This window comes from Castor canadensis, chromosome 14 (assembly GCF_047511655.1).
Source record: "Castor canadensis chromosome 14, mCasCan1.hap1v2, whole genome shotgun sequence".
NCBI classification, from domain to species: domain Eukaryota; kingdom Metazoa; phylum Chordata; class Mammalia; order Rodentia; family Castoridae; genus Castor; species Castor canadensis.
This window is the reverse complement of record NC_133399.1, coordinates 34,719,470-34,739,096: the sequence shown is the minus strand read 5'-3', so window position 1 is coordinate 34,739,096 and position 19,627 is coordinate 34,719,470. Positions and strand designations below refer to the sequence as shown.

The window sequence follows — 19,627 nt, the reverse complement described above, 5'->3', positions numbered from 1 at the left end:
CCATGACGTTCTGCCTCACCATAGCCCAGAAACAATAGAGACAAGTGACTATGGACTAAAATCTCTGAAACCATGTGTCAAAATAAATCTTTCCTCCTCTAAGTTGATATTCTCAGGTATTTTGTCACAGTGAGGGAAAGCTGACAACCTCAATACCATATACAGAATTTAAAATTTTCTTTGCATCACACACAAAATCAAACACAAACAGGTAAAAATAGTGTTCATAATATATCCTCTGGCTTGGTGAACTTTTCCTTAAAGGGCTAGAGTAAGCCTCTTGGGTCCTACAGGCCACGTGTACTCTGCTATATCCTCTGCTTTTGTTGCTGTTGTTTTTCCTAACCCCTTCAACGTGAAAAATGGATCCTCAGCTTTAGCTCTGTCCAAAAAAGGACCTCAGGGACTTTGCCTGTATCTGGAAAGGCTCAAGAAACAAATGGTACTGTGTTTTAAAATAATTTAATTTAAGGAGAAGCCTGGCATGGTGGTACATGCTTATAATCCTGCACTTGGGAGGCTGAAGCAGAAGGATCATGAGTTTGAGGTAAACCTGGTCTACATCGTGAGACCCTGTCTCAAAAAAAAAAATTGAAGGAGAAAGAAGAGAGGAAAGGGAAGGGTAAGAAAGGAGGAGGGGAAGAAATAAAGGAAAGGAGAAGAAGCAAGGAGGAGGGAGATGAGGAAGGTTCAAGAGGAAAGGAGGGGGAAGGAGGAGAAAAAGAAAAAGGGAAAGAAAGAAAGAAAGAAAGAAAGAAAGAAAGAAAGAAAGAAAGAAAGAAAGAAAGAAAGAAAGAAGAAGCTGGGAAGAAACATTCAGGAAGCTTTTGCCTCTTTTTCATACCCTCTTTGCTGGTGAACTACTTCTTACAGCTATTAAATTCCAGTTACTGACAGAGAAACCCAGATCCATCTCCCTCCCCCAGATTTAGCTGTCCTGCCTGAAAGCTGTACACTTCCCCGTTCTTTGGATCTTTGTACTTTATTGTGGTGAATTGTTTGAAACTTATCTTCAGTGTGTGACTCAGAACTGTGTGCAGTGAGGAGTAATTTGGTTCTTGCCAGCATCAGGCAGAACCTCAACATCTATTAAACCAATGGATAAAGAAAGATGCTAATTGGACTTTGATGACATGATAAAGCGAGAGCACACAAGGGAGGTATGAGGACAGGTAAGACACCTAAAAAACTAGATAGCATTTGTTGCCCTCAATGCAGAGAAACTAAAGCAGATACCTTAAAGCAACTGAGGCCAATAGGAGAAGGGGACCAGGAACTAGAGAAAAGGTTAGATCAAGAAGAATTAACCTAAAAGGTAACACACAGGCACAGGAAATCAATTTGAGTCAACTCCCTGTATAGCTATCCTCATGTCAACTAGCAAAAACCCTTGGTCCTTCCTATTATTGCTTATATTCTGTCTTCAACAAAATTAGAGATAAGGGCAAAATAGTTTCTGCAGGGTATCGAGGGGGTGGTGGGGGGAGAAGGAGGGGGCAAGGTGGGTAAGGAAGGGGGTGGGGGAAGGGGGGAGAAATGACCCAAACATTGTACGCACATATGAATAAAAAAAAGAAAGATGCTAAGAGGGTGGATGGCCAGTGCTTCATTGCAAAAATGTAGCTATGTGAAGTCATGCACAGTTCATTAGCTAGATACAACCATTCCACAATGTACGTACACTATTGAATGCCGAATAATGATGCTTTAGTCAATGACAGACTGAACATGCCAGAGTGGTCCCATAGAAGCATAACACAGTTGAAAATTTCCTATTGCCTAGTGACATCATAGCCACCCTAATGGATTCCTGATGTATTTGTGGTGATGCTGGTATAAACAAACCTTCTGTGCTGTCAGTTGTATAATGCTTGCTAATGATAAAAAACTATGTTTCTGGTTTGTATATTTACTGTATTATACCTTTTAGCATTACTTTGGAGTGTGTTCCTAGTTGTTAAAAAAATACTGAGTTAACCATGATGGGCTAACAAGTGCAATTCCAGCACTTGGAAGGCTGAGGTAGGAGGATCATGAGATCAAGGCCAGTCTGGGCTACATAGTGAGATCCTGTCTCTCAAAAACAAATGAACAAAAACCTTTCTGTAAAACAGTATGCTGTGTCACTCCAGCAGCAACCTTGTATACCTTGTGATTGCCCTATCTCTTCATGAAATCAAGGGGCCATGTGGAGGGCTATAGGTGTGGCTCCAGTTGTAGAGCACTTACCAAGCAAGCACAAGGCCCTGAGTTCAAACCCAGTATCTCCAAAAAGGAAGGAGAAGGGAGAGGAGGAAGACGAAGAGAAGGGGGTGAGGGGGAGGAGGAGGAGGAGAGGAGGAGGAGGATGAGGAGGAGGAAGAGGAGGAGGAGAAGGAGGAGAAAAAGAAGGAGAAGAAAAAGTAGAAGGAGAAGGAAGAAGAAGAAGGAGAAGAAGAAGAAGAAGAAGAAGGAGAAGAAGAAGAAGGAGAAGAAGAGGAGCCACATGGAGTAATTAACCCACACTGTCTAGGTTTGTGTAAGTATGCACTGTGGATGTTCTCACAGTGACAAAACCACTCAATGATGCATTTCTCAGAATGTATCCCCATTGTTAAGCAACACATGTTGTACTATATAAATGTATATATATTTGTCAACTAAAAAAATAAAATTGGCTACTCTGGGGTTTTGCAAGTAAATAGATGTAACTGGACATCATCACATTAAGGAAAATAAGCCAAACTCAGAAAGACAAATATAATATACTTTCTTTCACATGCAGAATCTAGAGTAAAAAAAGACGTGAAAGTAGAAGGAGGACTATTTGGCAAGAGGAAGGAGAATGGGGCAGGGGGAAAAAGGGATAAGAGAGGGAAATGGGGAGATGACTATGATCAAAGTATGTGATATGAATGTATCAAATGTCACTATCAAACCCATTATTTTGTGCAATTAACATGCACTAATAAAAAAGGAAAATTAAAACAATTTAAGGGTTGGAGGCATGACTTAAGTGCTAGAGCATCTGCATAGCAAGCACAAAGCCCTGAGTTCAAACCCCAGTATTGCAAAAAAAAAAAAATTAAACACCAATAAACCAAAGACAACAAAACAGACATATGACAAAAGAGATGTCCAGTTGGAACATTAAAAAGCAAGCACTTACTGTCTCTGGTCTTAATGTGAGAGTATGGCCTGGATCTCAGCCCTGAGTGTGGAGGGTGTGACTGAGCATGATCCAGGGGCCTGGGGCCACCTGGGTCCCATCCTTGACCTTTGACACCTGGCCTCCAGTAACTCATAGGATCTTCTGGCTTCTCAGGTGACTTGTTTGAGGGAACTGCATTAGATGCTGCTCTTCTGATCAGCTGTCTCTTGTTCAGCTGCCTGCTGGCATCCACAGAAGAACCACTCAGGTTCACAACTTTGAACGGTGAGCCTTTTCCCAGGGGTCTCCCAGGGAAGAAGAGCACTTCTGGGCACAGTCCCTCTGGAAAAGGCTGATATCTGAGCACATGATGCTCCCCTAGTATTCCTGAGGCTGTAACTAGGCTCAGCAGGGTTTTGGTGTCCAGGTGAGCAGTTCCTCCTGGAGGGAAGACAGAGAGGAAGGAGGGTCAGCATTACCTCTTCAGCAACTTAGAAAATTCTGACCTACAAGTCTATTTAAGACACAGCAACTCTTCATAAACAATCCTCTTATAACAAACACTTATATTACAATTGAGCCTTGAAAACCATGACTTCCAATTCTGGAAAGTTGAAAATACCTAGCCCTGCTATCCTCTTGCCTCTGCCTCCCAACTGCTGGGATTATAGATGTATGACATCATGCCTGACATAACTCTTAATTTTAATGGGAACATCTGTCAGTATTGGAAATTCTTAGAACCCTGCCAATTGAACTTTTATCCACCCAGAAATCATTTGTTAAAATGCAGTTGGTCCTGCTGAGATTTATCATATCTAGCAAGTCCCCATGGAAAATACTGCTCCACATGATCTTGCAGAGATTTTCAGTACAAGTAGTATTAGGACAACTCTGACATTCAGGGAGATTGGTGGATGGATGGGTGGTAGGGGAATGGATGGATGGATCAATGGATGGATTACTGAATGTATAGATGGATAATATATGCATAAACAAGTAGATGGATACTTCGATAGAAGTATGGGTGAGTGAGTAGATGGATGGTTAAACAGATAGATGGTTGGATACATGTAGGTGAATGGTTGGATAGATAGATGGTGAGATGGTTGGATGATTGCATGATTGGATAGGTGGATGGGTGGGTGACAGGATGAATGGATGAATGGATGGATGGATAAGTAAAAGGGTGCATAGGTGAGTAGCTGGGTGGGTGGGTGGAAGGATAGATGGATAGATGTATGAGCAAGTAAATAAGTGGTGGATGGTTGGAAAGTTGGGTGATTGGATGTGTGGATAGGTGGGGGATAGGTGAGTGAATGAATGGATGGATAGAAGATGCATGGAAATAAGGATGGATGGATGAAAAAGGAAATGGGTGCACAAGTGGGTGGTGGGTAGATGGATGAAGGAATTTCCCCAGATATTCTAAAAGCAACATTCAAAGTAAACCCATCATCATTTTCCCCTATCCTCTACATCTTCTTCCATCTCAGCTGAGTGGTGTTACCCACCTCGTCAGCTACTTCAGCCTGGCATTTGAGGGTCATCCTAGACTCCCCTGTTTCCCTCACTCCTGACTTATTTGCCATATTTGAGATCAGCACTGCCCAATAGAATATAATAAAGGCCATGCATAAACATGTTACATTTTCTAGTAACCATGTACAAAAAGGAAAAAAAGAAAAAGGGATAACTTTAATGCCATGTCCAATTTAAATCAATGTATCCAAAATATTATCTTTTTCACAGGTAGTCCATACTTTTAAGTTGTTAAGGAGATATTTTTGTACTTTCTTACCCATTAAATCTTTGTGTATTTTCCACATACTTTGCATTTCTACCTGGACCATTTGTGTTTCAAGTGCTCAGCAGCCACACATTTAGTGGTTGGTGTAATAGGCCTTGTGTGTATATTTTTATAGTGTACTGTTAATACTTTTCTTCAAATCAAAAGCTTGGGGCTAGGACACTGCCTAGCAAGTGCAAGGCCCTAAGTTTAAACCCCAGTACTGCCCCTCAAAATATTTTTCTTTAAATTAATTTACTTTCTTTAATACATGACTGTTAAAAAAGGGAAACCTATTACTGCCTTAAAAAGAGCACTGGACTTCTCTCCTATCAATTAAAGGTAACTGTAAAAATGTAATAAACACCTATTAATGTAAAAGTGCAATCATGGTATGGATACCATAATTTTGGACAGGAAGAGACTAGAAAAATGAAGAGAAGTTCCTCCTCAGCCTCTGGATTTTTTTTTTTCTGTGCGGTGCTGGGGATGGAATCCAGGGCTTTACACATGCTATGCGGCATGCTCTTCTACTGAGCCACACTCTCAGTCATTTTCTGTCTTATTTTGAGACAGGGTCTTGCCAAGTTGCCCTGGCTGACCTCAAAGTTTTGATTCTCTTGTCTCAGCCTCTTAAGTAGGTGGGATTATAGCATTCAAGCATGCCAGTCTTGAAATTTATTTTCTGATGACTGTGTCCCAGAAGCTAGCTCTGGGCCAGGCATGCCATAGGCTCTTAGTACCAATCATTAACTAGTGTTAAGTGAGGGTAATAATCTTAGATAAAGACATCTTAGTCTGATCGGTGCATGAAAAGCATTCCAGGCAAACAGCCTGGGATGGCTCACGCCACGGCATGAGGTTATACAACACAGCCTTCACTTTGGGAACCATTTGATTTCAGTGTGGGTAAGCCACATGTCAGGGGCTAACGTGACAGTCTGGGGCAGGGGATCCGCAAGCCTCAGTCTGTGATAGTGGCAAAGGACTCAACTTCAGGCTAAGGACAGTGAGGGTGTGTGGGTGGAGCCTGAAGTGCAAAGTACCAAGGAGGCAGAATCCAAACCTGTGTTGTCTCATGTCTTATATCAATGACGTCATTATGCTTTCAATGTTTGTGTTTTTCCAGAATTCACATGTTGAAATTCTTACCCCTGAAGTGATAGTGATGTAGATAGAAGGTACTTAGGCCATGAGGATGGCTCCCTTATGAATGACATAAGTCCTTAGAAAAAGGGACCATCTCTAAGCCAAGTGTGGTAGTTCGTGGCTGTGATCTCAGCACTCATGAGGCTGAGGAAGGAGGATTACAAGTTTGAGGCTAGCTTGTCTCAAAACATTTTTTAAATTTAATTGAAAAAGATGCCCCTGAGATGGACTGGAGGATGTATTTCAATGGTAGAGCACTTGGGGCTGGATTCCATCTCCGGTACCACATGCACACACAGAAAAAGACCCCAGGGAGGCACACCTTCCACCACGGGAGAATGCAGTGAGAAGTCATTGTCTACAAGGCAGGAAGGGAGCTCTTAGCAGACAGGAAATCTGTGGCACCTCAACCTTGAACTGTCAGCCTCCAGAACTATGAGCAATACACTCTATTGTGGCTAAGTCACTTGTTTTATGGCATTTTTGTTATAGCAGCTGGAAAGGACTAAGACATATACAGAAATGATAATCTGTCAGACAGACTGGGTTACATAAAATATTGCATTAAAATTAATCTCACCTGTTTCTTTTTATGCGGCTAGTAGAACATTTTAAATTAGAAGTGTGGCTTCTACTTTTTTTTTATTGCACAACACTAGAATCAATGCTATGACAAAACTCATAAAGATGAGAAGAATGGCAGTGTTGGGAAATATTGCTGTAGATTAGAACAATTGAACCCTAGTCCTTGATTCTCCATGGAATAAAGTTCCATGAGGGCAGAAGCCAGGTCGGTGTCTCTGTTTATTCTCAGTGCTTACTACAGGGCTGGGCACACAGACGTGGGTGTTGGAATCACCCGGGATGATTGCATACCCTGTCTCCTTCTGGTTGAGAGGCTCTCTGAGCCTCTACCCCTTCTTCCATAAGATGTAAATAATAAAACATACCTCCCAGAATTCATACATAAAACAGAGCTAACATATGTAACATGTCTGTCATACAGCAGGATCTTGATACTACTTAGTTATTGGTAAAGTCATCCATTAACCTATGGCTCCTCATTTTTTTTCTTTTGGTGGTACTGGGAGTTGAACTCAGGGCCTCATCCTTGTTAGGAAGGTGCTCTACCACTGGATCCACACTCTAGTCCTGGCTTCTCATCCTCCAGTACTGGCTTCTCACTTTTGAAGCATTTTGTTTTTAAGCTACCTTGAATTTTTGCACTTCAGTTTATCATGCTACACAGATACATACTGTGTTTTTTATAGTTGATTTTTTTTTTTTTGGCAGTTCTGGGGTTTGAACTCAGAGCTTCATGCTTGCTAGGCAGGCACTCTGCTGATTGAGCTGCATCTCCAGCCCTTTTTGCTCTGGTTATTTTTGGACATTGGGTCTTGCTTTTTGCCCAGGCTAGACTGGACTGTGTCCTCCTATTTTATACTTCCTGTCATAGCTGGGATGACTGGTGCATGCCAGCATACTCAGCTTTTTCCTTTAAGATGGGGTCTTGGAAACTCTGATTGATCCAGCTGGCCTGGAGCTGTGCTCCTCCCTATCTCAATCTCACAACTAGCTCAGGTGACAGATGTGAACCACTATACCCTGCCATTTGGTTGAAATGAGGTCTAGTAAGTTTTTGAACTGTGATCCTGCTGATTTCAACCTTGTAAAGTACCAGGATTACAGGTGTGAGCCACTGGTACCCAGCTGCAAATTGATATTTTGTGGCAGCTGTAAATGAAGCAAGTCTATCAGTGCCATTTTTCTGACAGCTCAGATGATCGTTAACATTTTTATCAATAAAGTACTTTTAATTAAGACATCTATTGTTTTTAAAGTGTAATCCTCTGGCACATTGAAAACATACATTTTGTATGCACTGGGAAGCCAAAAACTTGATTATGTAGCTCCATTAATCATGATAGTCATTTTCACTTTATTATCATGGTCTGGAAACAAACTCACAGTATCTCAAAGTCATGGCTGTTAAATAAACATGACTGTATTTATAACTGTGTTTTCTTTTTCTTAAAAAAATTACTTTATTGTTTTTACCTTTACTTACTTGTAACAGTGTATTCTAAAAGAAATTAAGACAGCTCACAAATACATTTAGTAAAATATTCAAAGTATAGTAATAAGGAAATATGAAATGCAGGTTGGGCGTGGTGGCTTGAGGCCCAGAATTTAACCCTTGGTATAGCCAAACAAACAAACAAACAAAACAAAGGAAAGGGAGAAAAGAAGGAATGAACTGCACTTAGTCTCCTTAGTTATATCAGTGACCTTGCAAATGAACATGTACCATTGATCCCAATCACCTCACTTCTGGAAGCTAGCATAAATTTTAAAATAAATAAGTGAAATCACTGGACATGCTACCTCAAAATATGGCACTTTGGAATTTGAAAGTACAGAGAAAGCAAAGTGGTTGCTCTCAATTTTCCCTTGCTTTTTTTCCCCAGAAGTAGATTATAAGAATTTCATCCAAGAACAGTACTCTATAGTAGAGTGCCTACCTTGCAGATAGGAAGTCCTAAGTTTAAACCTCACTCCCAGAAACAAACCAAACCAAAACAAAAAAACCCTTACACTCTGAGTTAGTTAGTTTTGGGTTACTAGAATGAACACCTGAGGTAGGCTGCTTTATAAAGGTAAGAGGTTTATTTAGCTCACTGTTCTGGGGATTCAAGGGTATTGTGCCAGCATTAGCCCAGCTCTGTGAGGACCTCGTGGCAGATGGCATCACAATGGCATCAGTGTGTGCAAGGGGGAAAAATAACATGGTCAGACAGAAAGCCAAGTGAACTCTTGCTCTTGTAAGAACTAACACTCTGGAGGATCAACATGGGATCCCAAAAGAACACACTGGAGACACACCTCCCAATGACAAGTAACCTCCCATTAGGCTGCACTTCATAATATCACTATACTGGGAACAAGCTTCCAACACAACACTTGGGGGACATTCATATACAAACCATGGCATCTTCCCTATGTCCTGGGAAACATCTTTTATCTCTGAAGACATGGGAACATAGAGAAGAACATGAACAAACAGACTTGCCAAGTGCTCCTTGATTTATTAACATTAGATCATATTTTTGTATCCAGCCATTCTTTTTATGACTATTCACCAGTTCATCAAATCTGGCACAAAAATATACACAGGTTTCCCCATTTTTTTGAGTCTCCCTTCTCAAAGGCTCCTGAATCACATCAAACTTATGTTAAATAAAGTTTGCTTTTTCTCATGTTAATTTGTCATTTGTTATAATGGCCTCAGTCATGGACCTAGCAATACTTTAAAAAATATATATCAGTTTTTTCCTATAGAATTTTTCATTAATATAATATTAATGCCTCTCCTCATCCAAAGTAAAAAGGCAAAAGTGAATAGTGAGACACAGGTGAAACTTCAATGAGGAAATCAGAGGAAAGAAACAAATGAGACAATGCCCACAGGAAGGTGAGTGCTCACATTTCGTGCCTTAAGGTGCCTCAGAGTAAGTCAATGCTGAGTGTAAATATGGCCCTAAGCCAATGTAAAGGGAGAACTGTAACCAGCTTATACAATCCATTGTCACTAAGTAAGTACCCTAAGATGGGACCAATTTTTTCCCTTCTCTTCCCCACCTTTTTTCTTCAATAATTTCATCACAGTACAATTTTAATCTCCCAAGACCCCAAAGTTTGAGCCCTTAGTGGATTTGCTCAAAAAGTTTCAGCTTAGTCCAAAAAATACTTAGGGATTCAGATAAGTATGTTTTGAACTAGGCTGATACTAAATGTCACTATGGATTTGAAAAACCTTCCAGCATAGTCCCTTCTACGTAGCATGTATCTGGTGAAGGTAATTCTTATCTTTTAATGGTAATAATTCTCATAACCCATCAGTGAGGAAAAGATTACCAAGAGATATTTTATAGGTAGGGAAACTGAGGCTTATGAAGACAATGGGCCAGAAAGGCATAGATAGCAAGTATTAGGGTAGCATTTCTCATGAACTGACTATGGTTTGACCCACAATGGTTTGACTTTAGCATGGTGCACAAGCAATATGCATTCAGCAGAAAATGAAGTTTGGATTTTTAATTTTGGTTGTTTCTCAGGCTACCAATATATGGTATGATAATCTTTCAAGATCTTGGGCAGCAGCAGGAACCATAACTCAGAGTCAGACCATTAGTACTCTAGTGCACTCTGTTGCTAAGACGTGACATTGGAGAGGTAGGTGATTTGAGCACATTTTCTCCATGGGATATCTTCAACTTATAGGGGTTTATGGGAATGTAACCTCATCTTAAGTTAGGATTCTTAGGAAAATGTCATGGTTGTGGATCAGCCTTGGCATACCCGGGGTAAGAGGACAGCCCCTGGGCCGATGAACATACACACATGTGGGGAGTAGATGTAATCACTGATGAAAGCAAGGATCATTTCCCCATAATTAGAGAAAGGATGGTTTTCAGAAGGCAGCTTTACACTTTGCAAAGTGCAGTGCTCATACCAGGAGGTGAGGGGAGTGTGGTGGGGGGGAGGATAGGTCACAGGTATGACAGCTCAGAAGGAAATGCTCTGTTGTAGGGCAAAGCATCCCCAGAGGCCTCTTCCTGGTTCCCTCCTGAGTTTTGTCACCTCTTCATCCCCAAGAGATTAATGAGCTCAGCAGACACTGAAAAGTTGTGAACCTTGATTGAAGTACAATGCTTTTGAAAAATTAAACATTGTAAAGTTCCAGAAAGATAATGCATCCACCACCCTAGGCCCTTGAGAAAGCCCTAGGGATGGGGCAGATAGTGGCACAGGAATGTTAAGATCTCAGGCATTGCTCTGAAAAATGGGGAAACTCATGAATGGTCATTGTTTAGATACAGGAAGGGAGCAGGGTACTAAATTATACTGCCCAACCTTTCTCCTCCTGTTGGCAATCTCCCACTGATCATACCCACTGGGGCACAGGTGGTGTTGAAATCCACCTGGTTACCTAGGAGTCTTTCAGTGTTGACCTCTCTGTCCCCAAACAGGACGTGTTTGCCTTTGTCCTCATAGCAGTTGTTGCTAGAAGGGCTGTGGAGAAAGTCGTTTGGTTTAAAAGCAGCCATTTTGGGGCTGATTGATACCCTGGTCTCTCTCCTTGCCTAAATTCTGCAGTTTTTACCAAGCTATCTAATCCCTCTAAGTCTTAGTTTTCTCATCTTTAAAATAGGAATAACAATAGGTCAAACCACCAAAATAAAGTGTATTCAAGCCTCTTTGAATATTGATTTCGGAATGAAAAATGAAAGACGACTGTAATACAGGTACATGTTGGGGTGCTTGTGGAAGGGAGGAGGTGAAAGTACGGGAATATGGTTGATGTGCTTCACATACATACATAAAATAGAACAATAAACTTCTTGCAATTGCTTTAAGTGGAGTGGGGAGGGAGCTGATGGGGGGAGACGATGGGGGCAATGTAAATAATGTACAATATGTCTAATTGAAATTGTCACTATGAATCCCCCCTGTACAATAAATATATGTTAATAAAAATGAAAAAAAGCTCTGACTATATTAAATTACCATTTTACCTCTTTAATTAGCATATATTGTATAAAGGGGTTTCATTGTGGTATCTCTATATGTGCATATAATGTACTTGGATCAAATACACATCCTCTATTTCTCTTATCCCCTTTCTCTCTTTTTTAAACAATTTTAAATTGGTTTCATTATTTTACTTTCATATGTGCGTATGACATACTTTGATCATATTCACTCTTTTTACCCTCCCCATTCCTGCTGGTTCCCACCCCCAAATAGTCCCTCAACCTTATTCTTGTGTCATTCATTTTTTTTTTTAGGTCTAGGTTCAGTATATAAGAAAGAATATGTGATAATTGTGGCTGAAGCTCAATTTCATGTGATTGCCGAGTCACCTCTCCATATCCATAGGAAATGAGTCCCAGGAACCTCTGGAGACATCAAAACCCACAGATGCTCTTGTCCCTTATATAAAATATTTACATGTGATCTACACACATCTTGCATGTACTTTGAGTGATCTCTAGATGACTCACAATACTTAATACAAGGTACATACTTTGTAAATAGTTGTAGGGAGTGAGGACAAGAAAAGCTGTGTAAGTTTGGTAAAGATGCAAATTTTTTTTCTGATTGTTTTTACTCCACATATGGTTGAACCTGAAGATGTGGCTGAACATGTGTATTGATCTCTTGACATGGTTACAGGAAGGCAGAGATCTTTTGCACAATGAATGGGCTCGGGACAGTGTCTAATCACTGTGTACCATTGTTTTATTAATTTCTGAGGTCACTTCCAGATCATGATTGATTTTGCTTTAATTCTTGAGGGAAGAGTTGGGATGAGGAACCAGAATATCGGGAGGCTCACCCTCATGCATTTGGGAGGACCAGGGAACAAGGACAAGCTTGCTGACTCATTTTTAATTAGAAAGAGATAAACTGTATCTCTGATGAGAAACTTAAAGAAGCTATGTTTTCTATGTAGGTGGAAAAAAATAGTGCAAAACGTTTCTGTACAATGATTACAAGTATGTAATTTTGTAATATGATCACAAGTATGTATTATAAGTATGTATTATTCTGTAAGATATGTGAAAAATAAAACATTCTCAAATACTGAAAAGTATCCATAAAAATCAGGTTATAATACATATATACATGTAAATGTCACAATGAAACACCCTGTATAGCTATCTTAAACAAACAAAAGTGTCTTTTTTTTTTTTGTACAAAAATGGAGAACAGAAAGGCAAAACAGGTCCTATCTGGGAGGTGGGTACCAGAGGGAGGGGGGAGGATAGGGTGTAGGAGGGTGAATATGGTGTAAATATTATGTACTCATGTATATAAATGGAAAAATGAGACCTGTTGAAAGTATTTCAGGAATGGAGAAGGGGAGGATATCATGGAGGAGGTGAATTCAATTATGATATATTGTAAGAACTTTTGTAAATGTCACAATGTACACCCAGTACAACAATAATAAAAAAAATGAAAAGGGAAAAAAAAAGAAATATAGAAAAAGGTCACAGTATTTTGATCTTGGATGGTATGGCTATGTTACATTTTCTCCCTCTCCCCTTCTCCTCTTTGTGTCTCTCTTTCTCTTTCCTTTGAGATTTTTTCTTTCTCATTTATTTACTTATTTATTCATTTATTTATTTCTTTTTTCAGTACTGGGGATTGACCCCAGGGCCGCACAAATGATAGGCAAGTGTTCTTCCACTTGCATTTTATTTTCTCAGCACCTTTGCTTTGTATTTTGCTTCTGAATTAGGGTCTTGCTAACCCTGCCCAAGCCGACCTTGAACTCATGATCATCCTGCCTCCTTCCTGAATAGTTGGGATTATTGGCATGTGCCACAAGACTTGGGTTTTTTCCCTTTTTATTTTTAACTGAAAATTAATCGTTGTATCTGTTTATGGGGAGTAAGTTTTTGTGAACTTTTATGCAACATGGTGGCCATGGTAAGCAAAGATATATTCTATATTTTGAAACTACCAAAAAAAAATAGGTTCTTTTTAATGGAGGGAGTTTGAAAAAGGGAAAAAAGAGCAAGAGAGGGGTTGAATATGATCAAAGTGTATTATATGCATGTACGGAAATATCACAAGGAAACCCATCATGCACAAATAATATATGCTAATAAAAAGAAGGGGAAAAATGACAAAACAATTTCACACATGTCAGAAATTACAATGCAGATTAACTGAAAAATATATTTTAAAAAATATTTAAATTGTACATATTTGTAAGGGTCAGTGTGTTATTTTAGTACATGCGTACAATGTGCAGTGATCTTAGATAGCATGGTCATTTTTATAGGTATCATCTCAAACATTTATCATTTCTTGGTGTTGAGAATATTCAAACTCTTCTAAAAAAATGTAGATTTTCTTCAATTCCAGAAAATTCCTGTGGACAAGGGACACCAGTCTTAACTCAGCACCTGTTGGAGTCTTGGTACTCAGTATCCATTTGGTAAATAAACAAGGAAGGAGATACATTCCAAGTGAGACCTCTAGAATTCTGGAAATGAAGAGAATATTATTAAAATTAGCCTGTGCAGGCGAGCCAGGAAAAATTTCCTTTCTCCTTTGAACTATGATATGGACTATTGAAATGAGTGAGTACAGGTGTAGTGGCAGCATGGTTTATGTTCCAAAATAGCAAGTTAGACTAGGGTGTTGAATATTCTCACCATAAAGAAATGCTAAATGTTTGAGGTGATGAATACTTACATTTGATCATTATACATCTTACATATGTAGAAACATTTAAATATAAATAGAGTTTGGATGTTGGAAGCCATCTCAGTCACTTTCTGTCGTTGTAACAAAATAGTCGACAAAATCAACTTAAAAGAAGATAGATTTTTTTTTTTTTGGCTCATGACTTGAGCGATTTCAGTCATGGTCACTTGGCTGTATTGCTTCTGGGCCATAGTGAGGCAGGATATCATGGCAGGATCATGTGGTGTAGCAATGCTGCTCACCTCATTGTGTCTGGGAAGGAGAGAGAATGATATATAGATATGAGACAGAGAGATGATAGATAGCTAGATGACAGATAGATGATAGATAAATGATAGATAGCTAGATGATAGATGATAGATAGCTAGATGATAGATGATAGATAGATAGATGATAGCTAGACTGATGAGAGATAGATAGATGATAGATGGTAGATAGATAGATAGATAGATAGATGATAGATAGATGAGAGAGAGAGAGAGAGAGAGAGAGAGAGAGAGAGAGAGAGAGAGAGAGAGAGACAGATACCGGACACAAGGCGTACCCTTCAAGAGCATGCCCCCAACAATCCAAATCGGCCCACTGGCTGTACCTCCTGAAGTTTTGACTACCTCCCAATAATGCCATCAGCTAGCAACCAAGCCTTAGCACATGGCTTTTGTGGTACATTTCAAATCCAAACTATTATACCCCCAAAGATATAAGGATTGGTCTGTAGGGTGGCACTACCTAGAAGTTATGGAACCTTTAAGAGGTGGGGCCTTGTGGGAGGTTTTTAGGTCACTGGAGATGTGCCTGTTGAAGAGGACCCAGCCCCTTCCTCTTCCTCTCTTCTGCTTTTTCTCCATTATGTGCTCCCTCCATTATCTGTTGCCTGGTTGCAGGCCCAAAGCAATTGGGCCAATAAATCATACTGAAACCTCCAGAGCTCTGAGTTAGAATAAGCCTTTCCTCTTTATAAGTGGATTATCTCAGGTATTTTATTAAGTGACAGAAAGCTGAGTAACACAAATATTGCATTACAAATAAATTAAAATAAAAAATTAAATTAAACATTAAATAAATCCTAGCACTGGTGGCTCACGCCTATAATCCTAGCTGCTTGGGAGGCTGAGATTGGGAAGACCATGGTTTGAGGCTAGCCTGAGCAAACAGTTGGCAAGACCCCCATCTCCAAAATAACCAGAGCAAAATGGACTGGAGATGTGACTCAAGTGGTAGCATGCCTGCTTTGCACGTATGAGGCCCTGAGTTCAAACTCCAGTCCCACCAAAAAATAAAATAAAACAAAATTGCTGTGAAAAAAGCTAGAAAAATGTACTTACTGTTGTGTTCAGGTTGGAGTGGGGGGTGAAGAATTACCTGTAAGTGATACCAGGAAAGCAATTTGGGCAGAAACTTACCTCTCTTTAGAGGTGAATGTTTCTGAAAACCAGGTGTATGTTGGCTTTAAAGTTTAGAAGGCCATTTATTCTCTGATTCATTTTATATGGCTCCTGTCATATTTCCATTGGATAATGCTATACTATAATTACCTACATTTTACAATGGAGGAAGTTAAAGCATAGAGGGCTAAGTAACTTCCCATTATAGCACAACTGATCTTGTGGAGCTAGGATTTGAACCTATAATATACAACCAGTTCACTCAGCCACTTGGCTGCATTGCTGAGTGTCATGGCCTGTGTCGTATCTTTCACAGATCAGTAAAGGCAGTTTTCACTACAGAGTAGCTGAGGATTACACACACACACACACACACACACACACACACTCCCACACCCCAGAAGAGAACCGTTGTACCCCGATTATTGTTCACTACAGATTCCCAACTGGGATAGATTTCTATCTTCCTCAGTTGCAGCTCCATCCACAAGCAAGGAGGAAATGCTTGTAAGCATCAGTTGGAAGAAAAAAGTAAGGTGTGGAGGAACCCGATATAATTGTGTTCTGCATGGTTGGGTTTCAAGTAAACGAAACTCATTCTTTCTGAGTGTAGCTTTAGGGACAAAACAGAGGCCACCACCCAGCTTCTGGGAAACACCTGTCTGTAGTGGAAGGGCTCTCAGCTGGTTAGGGCCACTGGGATTCCTGAGCTGACCCTGGCCTGAAATTTGAGGGCCCAGCCTCTCAAGAAGATGACAGAAGAGCTACTCTGCCCTGTCACGAAAGCTAACTGATTCACGGCCAGACTTACACTAGACTCACCCACACCAAACCTACACTACAAGCCCATTCACAGATCCTTGCCCCTGAGAAATGCATAGACTAAGTATCTCCCCCAAACTCCAGACCCACTTAGAAACACACCACCAATCATTAGCCCTAACAACTGCATTAGTTCCAAGGAAATACAAACCTGACTTATCGAATTCCCCTGAAATGATCAAATCTACCCCCTTGACATTAAGCTATCCCCTCAACTGTTATAGAATAAAAGATTTAAGAAAACAACCAAATGTGTGACCCTTATGTGACCAAAGTACTTCTTGCACGTGTATGAAAATAGAATAATGGAATCCAATAAAATTGTTTTGAAAGGGGGAGAGAAGTTAACATAGAGGGTGAATTTGATCAAAGTGCCTTATATGCATTTATGGAAATGTCATAATGAGCTCTTTTGTGCAGTTAATATATGCTCATGAAAAGAGAAGTAAAATTCAAACATTGTAAATAAAAATCCAAATGTGTGACACTTGTGTTCTAGTAGTCAAAGAAACCAACTCTAATAAAGACATATTAGAGGGTTGGGGGAGGAACTCAGTGGTGGAGCACTTGCCTCGAATGTATGAGGCCCTAGGTTCTACCAATACAAAAAAGAGAGAAAACATATATTATAGATGACCAGAGCTTGTCAACATGGGCATGGACTGGGTTTTAGATGTAATTAAGGAGGTATCACTAGTTGTGTTAGGCGTGACAAGGGTGAGGAAGCTTCAGTGGACTCACAAAGACCACAAATCCTCCCTTCCATTAGAAAGTAGAGTCTGCTTCCCCTCTCTTTGAATCTGGACTCAGCCTCATGACTTGTTTTGAACAATTTAGAACACAGCAGCCAGGTGTGGTTGTACATGTCTATAATCCCAGCTATTTGGGAGGTGAAGATTTGGAGGACTGTGATTTGAAGCTAGTCTGGGTAAGATGTCAGTGAGACCCCCATCTCAATCAATAAGCCTGTGGTCTCAGTTATGTGGGAGACAGAGGTAGGAGGATCGTGGTCTGAGGCTGACCCTGGGCAAAAATGCAAGACCCTGCCTGAAAAATAACTAGAGAAAAAAAGAGCTGGAGGTATGGTTCAAGTGGTAGAGTGACTGCTTAACAAACATAAGGTGCTAAAATCAAACTCCAATAATGCCAAAATAATAACAGTAATGATAAAAATAATAACATAGCAGACATGGTATCATAGGACTTGTTCTAAATCTGGGCCTTAGCACGTCTACAGTTTCCCCCTTTTGGGGCTTAGAATTCTGCTGTAGGCATCAATGTGCCATGCTGTGAGAAGCCCAAGTCATTTGGAGGAGAATCGAGAGCTCTGCTGCAGCTGAGCTCCTGGCAACAGACAGCACCAGCTCCCAAACATGGGAACAAAACACCATGAAGGTCAAGCCTTGTTGAGCCTTCAGTTAGATGAAGTCCCAGAAGTTGCTACACAGAGCAAAACTTCTCAAATAAACCCAGCCAAACCACGGAACCAGGAGAGACATTAGATGGTGGTGGTTGTTTTGCTTTAAAAAAATTAAACATTAAAGTCTATCTCTGTTGGATCAGGAGTTCAAGGGCAGCTTAGAGTTATTGAAGTTGTAGGGAAATAATATCAGAGAAGCATGGAACTTCAAAAAAGAGGAGTGGTTCAGGCTTGATGCCTTTCAAGACAATGAGGTCAAAATGTCTTTTGGGGGCTGGATGCAGTAGCTCATGCCTGTAGTCCAAGATACTCATAGGTCAGAGATTGAGAGGATCTAGGTTCATGACCAGCCTGGGAAAAAGTTAGTGAGACCCCCATCTCAACAAATAAGCTGGATGTGGAGATGCATACTTGTCATTCTAACTACACAAGAGGCATAGGAAGGAGAATTGCTGTCCAAGATTGACCCTTGCAAAAAACATAAGACCTTATCTGAAAAATAATGAAAGCAAAAAGGGCTGGAGGCATGGCTCAAGTGGTTGCACACCTGCCTAGCAAGTTCAGGGCCCTGAGTTCAAATGCCAGCACTGCCCAAACAAAAAAGTCCCTTGGGTTGTAGTTATCTGAAAGCATTATTGGGAATGGAAGATCCAATTACAAAGTGGTTCCCTGACTACCTGACAAGTCAGTGCTGGGTGTGAGTAGAATATCTCTGTTCCTTGCCATGTGGACCTCTTCAGAGAACTGCATATTTTCATAGCAATATGGAAGTTACAATGTCTTTTATGACCTGAGTTAGGTCCAGGTGTGCAGGAAGGTCTGCCGGTGTAGTACTTAAAGACTCTTGAGTTTAACTTGTCTTGACCTACAAAATCTATGCATTTGACTTCTTTTGCTCTTCTCTCTTTCTTCTCTTTGAAGTTCCAGGCTTCTCTCTGATACTGCCTCAGTCTCCATACCTCTCTAGCATTTTCTTTCTTTTTTTTTTGGTGGTCCTGGAGTTTAAACTCAGGGCTTCATGCTTGCTAGGCAGGCATTCTACCACCTGAGCCATTCTGCCAGCTGTTTTTTGCTTGGGTACTTTTTGAGATAGGATTTTGCCTGTGCTGGCTTCAATCTGTGATCTTTCTGATCTCTGCCTCTTGAGTAGCTAGGATTACAATCAAGAGCCACCAGCATCCTGCTAGTATTTTCATTACAGAGTTTGCTGAGGACTTTTTTTTTTTTAAATACTCTTTTATCTGAGAATTCATTTATTTTGACATCATTCCCCTGGATAATTTTGGTATATTGAATGACCATCTCCCAGCATTTTGAAGATATTGTTCCACTGTTGTCCAGTCTCCATAGTTTCCATTGAGAAATCTGAAGCCATTCAAATCATTGTGTGCTCCATGGTTATCTTAAGCCACAACATTTTGGATTGGCTTCTTACAGAACAATAGATAACCAAATAGTCATAATGTAAGCAAAGAAAAATAAATTTTTACTCTCAAAGATATGCAGAGACATTTACTCCTCACATTTTTCCAACAGGTCCTCTGCAGAGGAACCCACATCTCTCCGAACATACATCCATAAATATGCAATGCCAGGAGGCAACCCCCAAATCTGGAAAGACCCAAGATAAATAGTATCAATACTCA

General features: G+C 40.2%; 1 protein-coding gene across 1 annotated transcript in view; it reads right to left on the bottom strand.

The window, feature by feature from the left end:
• Muc16 (mucin 16, cell surface associated) overlaps positions 1-19,627 on the bottom strand; it is a 216,807-nt gene that overhangs the window by 158,327 nt on the left and 38,853 nt on the right. The window lies entirely within an intron of this gene.